The sequence below is a fragment of the Microtus oregoni genome, unplaced genomic scaffold (assembly GCF_018167655.1).
Source record: "Microtus oregoni isolate MIOR12 unplaced genomic scaffold, Mior012 000012F_ref0000307, whole genome shotgun sequence".
In the NCBI taxonomy this organism is placed as follows: domain Eukaryota; kingdom Metazoa; phylum Chordata; class Mammalia; order Rodentia; family Cricetidae; genus Microtus; species Microtus oregoni.
In genome coordinates, this window is record NW_024543071.1 from 22,076,226 (window position 1) to 22,085,176 (window position 8,951).

Below are 8,951 nucleotides of genomic sequence, written 5' to 3' on the forward strand. Positions count from 1 at the left end.
GCTTCTAGACTGGAAACCAGCTGGGAATTTAGGAGAGAATCCATTTGCTATCCCTAGTCTATAAAATACTATTTAGCTAGTGATGCTTCTCAAACTGAAAGTCTTATCCAAGATTTCAGCATGCTGTGCCAACTTGAGAGTTGCCTAAAGAGAAAATGCCTATCATAATTCAAATATCCTTGATTTGGGGGTCCTTTCCTCCGCTGTGTACTATCCTAGGCTGTCCACAAACCCAATATCCTACTGCCTCTGCCTCCTGTTTGCCCCGCCATTTGGAAAATGTGCACATTTTAACTGACACAACATGTACCAAGTAATGAGCTAAGTAAATGTATGCCTATTTTACCATTCAATGCCCTTTTAAAAACGCTTAGAGCAGGGATTTTTATTTCCAATTGTTTTTTTTAATGGATAAAGGAAGTCTGGGAGCATAGCAGACCTACTGATCTTTACTTCTTATATGGGATAACTCAGCTTTGAGATGAGATTTGTCGGCCATTGTCGTGTCCTATGGCTTACTCTGAGGCTATCCAGAACAACCCCCAACCTCTAATTATCCTGAATGTACAGCATCCTGATTTGGTTCCTAAAACAATAGACGTCACACTAAATAGAAACTCTTATTTGACTCAGATGTTCTCAGGGAAAAAACAAAAACTGAACAAGAGGTGAAGAAGGGAGAGTTATACAATGTTCTCCTAGTTATCTTTGAAGAGATTTTGACAGTTTAGTTCCCAGAGTTTTCACACCAATCATATTGCCTTGGATTCTTTCAATTACCTTTGCCTAAGGTAAAACTCTTTTTTTTTTTTATCCAGTGCTGAGGCAGCTGGGCCTTAGAGACTCACGCAGACTAAGGGTGGTAGATGCCCTGCACTTTGCAACCTTCTTCCCAGGCTTCGGTTCAGCTGGGTTCAACCATGAACCATGATTCCACATTCCATGACTCAGGCTGTGACTTTCACATTAACATGAGTTTAGTTAATAATTACAGCTCCTCTGTGTTAAAATGGGCGTCGGAAGATTACTATACAGCACTTATTGCTTGAGTGGATGCAGGGTATGGTGAATTCTTTATCCAAGGCAAAGAGAGGCAGCCAAATCTGACGTGATTCACATCACCCTATAACCTAATAGCTGCAAAGCACATACAGTCCTCTTTAGAGCAATCATGTTTTTCTTACATCCGTCCTTACCACAAGCCTTTACTATGTGGTTTGGACATTGAGCCTCTATAACTGTGAGCTAAAAGAAATTCTCTTTCCTTCCTAAGTAGCTGTTCTGTTTTCATTTCTGAGGCTGTGATAACATACCCTGGCCAAAAGCATCATCTTAGGAGAGAGGGGATTTATTTCAGCATACAGTTCCAGCTTACAGTTTATCCTGGTGAGTAAGTCAAGACAGGAACTTCAAACAGCTAGTCACATTCAGAGTCAAGAGCAGAGAGAGATGATGCGCACACTCTCGCTTGTGTGTGTTCAGCTGGTCATACTACACTAGCAGTCAAGAGCAGGGAGAGATGATGCACACACTCGCTTGACTCACTTGTGCATACTCACCTCGATCTCTCCACTCTTGCATGGTACAGAAACCCTGCCTGAGGATGGTGCCAACCACAGGGGACTGGATCTTCCTACATCAGTTAACTCAGTTTAAAACAGTCCCCTCACACTCTCTGAACATGGCGAACAATGAGGGCTGATGAGACACCAAGGACAATGGCAGGGGGTTTTGATCCTACTTAATGTGCTGGCTTTGTGGGAGCCTAGCCAGTTTGGATGTTCACCTTCCTAGATATGGACGGAGGGGGGAGGACCTAGGACTTAACACAGGACAGGGAACCCGGACTGCTCTGTGGACTGGAGAGGGAGGGGGAGAGGAGTGGGGGGAGGGGGAGAAGGGTGGGAGGAGGGGAAGGGAAATGGGAGGCTGGGAGGAGGTGGAAACTTGTTTTTTGTTTATGTTTTTTTTTCTTCTTTTCGCAATAAAAAAAAAAAAAAAAAAAAAAACAGTCCCCTCACAGACACGTCCACAGGCCGACCCCATGGACACAATCCTTCACTGAGACTCTCTTCCCAAATGATCCTAAGTTGTATCAAGTTAACAAAGCTAACCCCCACAGCAGCCTATATCAGGTAGTTCCTCTTAGTAATGAAAAAGAAATATTAATTCACTTTATTCTTATTCCACAATTTTTCTGTGATATTATTACTGACACTCATATATAATATAAAACTATTTTGAATACTGTTAATATATAGTTCCTATGCATTTTTGATATTATAAGTAGCATATGTGTTTAGCCTGTACTTATTAGTAAAATTGTTAAGTATGTATGCATTCACTCTAAATTTTTTCAAAGAATAATTCAAATGTTTGTCCTGATTTATGACTGTACTGTGAACACCAGTTATTACAATTTATTAATGCATGTAGTACAATATTTTAATTACTATTTTAACTATTCTGACAAAATATATCTCACTGAAGTTTTGTGATTTTTTTTAGTGATTTATTTATTTTAATAGCATTTGTGTTTTGCTCACATGTATATCTGTATGAGCTTGTCAGATCCCCTGGAACTAGAGTTACAGACAGTTGTGAGTTGCCATATGTGTGATGGGAATTGAACCCAAATCCTTTGGAAAAGCAGCAGTGTTTTTAACCACTGAGCCATCTCTCCAACCCTTCAATGAAGTTTTCATTTAAATTACCAAATAATATTGATGCTAAGCACATTTTCAAATGTCCTTCACCAATATCAACTTTTCTTATGAAAGACTATTTAATGTATAAATATAAGCTTTACTTTTTAATAATAATAAGTATACTAATAAATGCTCAGTATATAGAGAGAATTATTATGTTCAAAACCATGGAAAGCAAGCTACCAACTTATTTCTAAAAAATTATAATATTGTATTGTATATTTCTTAAAACTAAGGTGTTTTCCTACATAACTTTAGTGAAATCGTCATGAATAGGAAATAATTTTTGGCAATTCCTCATTCTTGTTGGTGTTCTACCAGTAGATCCCAAAGATATTTATCACATCCCACTGAAAACTCAGCTCAGAATCCATTATCATGTTACAAAGATTGTCACATACATGAGTTATAGCAATTTTTCCATAACTTCTATGACTTCGACATTCACTAACGGAATGTTCCAAGAGTTTATAAAATGCCCTTTGATTTGAGTTTATTTGATGTTTCTAAGTAATCAAATTGATTTTGAGTATCTCTGGTAGAAAGGTCACAAAAATCAGTTCTTTGTTTTTATAGATGACAAGCAATTTAGACCTATTTCGTTATAAATAATGGCTTCCATATGCTGGAAGGTGCTGTGTACACTCCTAAAGGGGAAAAGGAATCGACAGTCTTATCCAACTGAGACCCCTACAAGACACAGTGACAATCAGTCTGACAAGACATACCCAGTGGAGCAATAGTGGTACAAATATCATGAGAGTAACGACTTTCTGCTCAGATCCACAACCTGAAACCCTGTATCTGCTACTAATATTTGGAGAAGAACCTGGAGCTAGACATAGATACAGGGGAGAATCCACTATTATTATTATTATGCTAAGCAGATATAGAATTAAACTGACTCTTTTATATATTCTTTTTTGTTATTAATTAATCAATTCATATTGTTTTCTGAACCCAATCACAGTTTCCCACCCTCCATCCTCACCCACTCCCTCTTCCTTCCCTTCAGAAAAGTGACCTGGTTCCTCTTGTTCCCATGCCCACACTCCCATCCAGACCCTTCTCCCCATCCATCTGTGATGTCTATTTTCCTTTATATGAGATTCATGTGTTCCCCATTGAGCCTTCCTTGTTAGTTAGCTTCTTTGGGTCTGTGGATTATAGCATGGTTATCCTTTGCTTTAGACCTAATATCCTCTTATCAGTGAGCACATACCATGTGTGTCTCGATGGGTCTGAGTTACCTCTTTCAGGATGATCTTTTCTAGTTCCATCCATTTGCTGGCAAATTTCATGATGTCATTGTTTTTAATAGATGAGTAATCCTCCATAGTGCAAATGTACACATTTTCTTTATTCATTCTTCAGTTGAGGGACATCTAGGTTGTTTCCAGTTTCTGGCTATTATGAATAAAGCTGCTATGAACATAGTTGAGCTAGTGTCCTTGATGTATGGTAGAGCGTCCTTTGGGTATATTTCCAGGAGTGGGTCTTGGGTATATTCTGAGAAACCATTATATGGTGGCTGTATAAGTTTGCACTCCCATTAGCAACAGAAAATGTTCCCCTTGTTCCACATCCTTGCCTGTCAGTTGTGTAATTGATCTTTTTTTCTTTTCTTTTTTTTTAACATTCATTCATTTAATTAATTTTACATCCCAACCAACGTTCTCCCTTTCACCCATCTTCCCACCTCCCTTTTCCTCAGGCCCAGCCCATCCCCATCCACACCTCCCAACAGGTAAGGGCTCCTGTAGTAGTAGGAGGAGGGGGCTGCATCATGCCGCCTGGCTAGCTTAAACCCCAAAATAATCACACAGAAATTGTATTAATTAAATTACTGCCTGTCCCATTATTTCTAGCCTCTTATTAGCCAACTCTCACATCTTGATTTAACCCATTTCTAATAATCTGTGTAGCACCACGAGGTCGTGGCTTACTGGGAAAGATTCTAACCTATGTCCGTCTTGGGCCAGAGCTTCATGGTGTCTGCCTGACTCTGCTCTTCTTCCCAGTTCTGTCTTTCCCATCTACCTAAATTTCTGCCCTATCAAAAGGCCAAGGCAGTCTCTTTATTCAACCAATGAAAGCAACATATCCTATACCAGGCTCCCATAGGGAGTTGACATAGTTTGGCACATTAATTTGGGGCAGGATAAAGCCCCTCCCCTCTGTATTAAGTCTGAGTATGGCATCCCCTCCTAGGGAATGGGCTCTAACAAGCTAGCTCCTGTACCAGGGATAGATCCTGGTCCTACTACAAGAGGCCCCTCAGATAGCCCAAGCTTCACAACTCACTCCCCCTAGCTCGAACCCACGGGAGCTCCAAAGCTGTCCAATCAGAGTTCATGAGATACTAAATCATAAACAAGGACACTTTCTCAATAATATTCATAGGAACAATATTCATAATAACCAGAACCTGGAAACAACCTAGATGCTGCTCAACTGAATAATGGATAAAGAAAATGTGGTACATTTACATAATGGAGCATTACTCAATTGTGAAAAGCAATGACATCATGAAATTTGCAGGCAAGTGGATGGAACTAGGAAAAAAAAAACATCCTGAGTGAAGTAATCCAGACTCATAAAAACAAACATGGTATGTACTCACTCATAAGTGAATAGAAGATATAAAGCAAAGAAAAGGATATTCAGACTACAACCCACAGTTCCAAAGAAGCTAGAGCCTTCTTCCAGTAATTGATGGAACCAGATGCAAAGATCCACAAGCAAGCCCTGTAGTAGTACCAAAGAGTTCCACAATAGCCTGGAATGGAGTATAACAAAGGTTTATTTATTCAGAGATAAACTTACAGTAAGGGTAACAATTCGCAGTCCTCTACATGCAATGGGAACTGGGAACCAAATCCCACAGAAAAGGGGAACACACAAGCTTTTCATCAGCACTTAAAATACATGAGACCATGCCCAATGTGGGCCAGTATCTTAAAGGTTATTGGCTGAAAGTGTTCCCACAACAAAGCACAAGGCTGAACTCTGGGAGTCCAGTGAAAGACAGGGAAGAGGGAATACATGAACAAGTGAGAGCAAGATCATGATGAAGAAATCTATAGAGACAGTTGAACCAAGCTTGTGTAATTGATCTTAGCCATTCTGACTGGTATAAGATGGAATCTCAAAGTCATTTAGATTTGCATCTCCCTGATGACTAAAAATGTTGAAAATTCTTTAGTTATTTCTCAGTCATTTGAGATTCCTCTGTTGAGAATTCTTTTTTTTCTTTTTTTTAATTAATTTATTTATTTATTAAAGATTTCTGCCTCCTCCCCACCACCGCCTCCCATTTCCCTCCTCCTCCCCCGATCAAGTCCCCCTCCCTCATCAGCTCGAAGAGCAATCAGGGTTCCCTGACCTGTGGGAAGTCCGGACCACCCACCTCCATCCAGGTCTAGTAAGGTGAGCATCCAAACTGTCTAGGCTCCCCCAAAGCCAGTACATGCAGTAGGATCAAAAACCCATTGCCATTGTTTGTTTAGATCTGTACCCCATTTTTTAAATTGGATTGTTTGTTTTTTTAATCTCTAATTTATTGAATTCTTTATATGTTTTGGAAATCAACCCTGTGTCAGATATAGGGTTGGTGAGGATCTTTTTCTATTCTGTAGGCTGTCATTTTGTCATTTTGACAGTGTCCTTTGCCTTACAGAAGCTTTTCAGTTTTATGAGGTCCCATTTATTAATTGTTGATCTTAGTGCCTGTATGATTGGAGTTCTGTTCAAGAAGTTGTCTCTTATGCCAACATCTTCAAGTATATTACCCACTTTCTCTTATATAAGATTTTCTGTATCTGGTTTTATGTTGAGGTTTTTGATCCAATTGGATTTGACTTCTGTACAGGGTGACAGATATGGATCTATGTTCTTCTACATGGTGACATCCAGTTAAACCATCACCATTTATTGAAGATACTTTCTTTTTTCCAGTGTATGTTTCTGGCTTCTTTATCAAAAATCATGTGTCCATAGGTATGTGGATTTACATCTGGATCTTCAATTCAGTTCCACTGATCAACCCTGTTGATCAATCTGTTTTATGCCAATACTATGAAGTTTTTATTACTTCAGCTCTATAGTACAACTTGAAATCAGGGATGGTGATACTTCCAGAAGTTCCTTTATTGTGCAGGATTGTTTTAGCTAACTTTGGGTTTTTTTTTAAATTTCCATTGAAGTTGAGTATTATTCTTTGAAGTTCTTTAAAGAATTGTGTTAGAATTTTGATGGGAATTGCATTGAGTCTATAGATTGTTTTTGTTAAAAATAACCATTTTAATACGTTAATCCTACCAACCATGAGCATGGGAGATCCCTCGATCTTCTGATATATTCTTCAATTTCTTTACACAAAGACTTGAAACTCTGGTGATACATGTCTTTCACTTGCTTGGTTAGAGTTACACTAAGATATTTTATATTATTTGTGGCTCTTGTGAAGGATGTTGTTTCCCTAATTTATTTCTCAGCTCAATTACTATTTGTATATACAAAGACTACTGTTTTTTTTTAGTTTATTTTGTATCTAGCCACTTCATTAAAGTGTATATCAACTGTAGAAGTTTCCTGATAGAACTTTGGAGTATCTTATTATATCATCTGCAAATAGTGATATTTTGACTTCTTCCTTTCTAATTTGTATCCTCTTGATCTCCTTTGGTTGACTTATTGTTCTAGCTAAAACTTCAAGTACTATATTGAATAAATATGTAGAGAGTGGACAGCCTTGTCTTGTCCCTGATTTAAGTGGAACTGCTTTAAATTTCTATCCATTTAATTTGATGTTAACTGTTGACCTGTTGTATACTGTCTTTGTTTGGGTATATTCCTTGCATCACTGAACTCTCCAAGACTTTTATCATGAAGAGGTATTGAATTTTGTCAAAGGCATCTAATGAGATGATTATGTGGTTTATTCTTTCAGTTTGTTTATGTTATAGGTTACGTTGACAGTGTTTCATATGTTGAATCATCCCTGTATCACTGGGATGAAGCCTATTTGATCATGGTAGATGTTCTTTTTATGTGTTCTTAGATTTGGTTTGTGAACTTTGGACGTTGCTTACAATGCACTTCCTGTTTACTTAGGTAATATTATAACCATTTTGGGATCTTTGATAGAGTTGAAGACTAGATAGTTATAATTATAGTTTTCCTTATTTATGATTAAATGAATTAAATATAAAACTTTAGATTCACAAAGGTAGGATAAATAATAGATTTTCCTTAATTTGCCAAATCTAAATAGACTAAATATTGTGACTATAATTCTTGCTTAATAACTGTTACATATATGTAATTTTACTATGTTAAAGTTAATGCTTTCTTTTTTAATTAGACAGAAAAGGGGAGATGATGTGGGATGTCCTTTTGTACATGTGTTGCTTTTATTGGTTGGTGAATAAAGCCATTTTGGCCAATGTCTTAGCAGAGTAAAGCTGGGGGAAATCCAAACAGAGATATAGAGAAAGAGTAAACAGAGATGCCATGTAGCTGCTGAAGGAGAAAGATGACAGAACATTACTGGTAATCCACAGCCTTGTGACAATACATAGATTAATATAAATGGACTAATTTAAGATGTAAGTGCTAGCTCTTAATATGCCTGAGCCATTGGCCAAACCATATTGTAATTAACAGAGTTTCTATGTGATTATTTGGATCTGGGCATCCTGGAAATGAAAGTGCAGTCTCTGTCTACACCTGTTTTTATAACATAGGTTCTGGGTATCAAATCTGATTCTTCATGCTTCCACAGCTTCCATACTTTATCAATTGAGCCATCTCCTTAGACAAACATGTAGAACATTGAATTGACAAGACAGACACATTAATTGCTATTTAACTCTAAGTTGGAAACAGAGAGCAAAAACAATACTTACTATCCCTACTTTGTATTCACAGTAAACACCAAAGCAGGGGCATTCGCTCTAATAACTAGTATTTACTCTCCCTGTGACTGATACTCTAAATTATTCCCAATACCAGAAACTGTTCTCAGGTTTGGTTTCTCTTGTCCAAATCCAAATGTCTAGTAACAGCCAAGAAAGTATTTCTGTCCTTTTCTTCTTGGTCCCTTTCTTTGTAAATCTTAATGAGAACAAATAGGGCCTCTTGAAACTTTATTTTCTTTACTTCTTCCTTGCATTATGCTCAAATAAAAGAGTGTCTGAGAACTATCCCAAGAAATTAGTTTTTATTCAGCACATGCAGGGG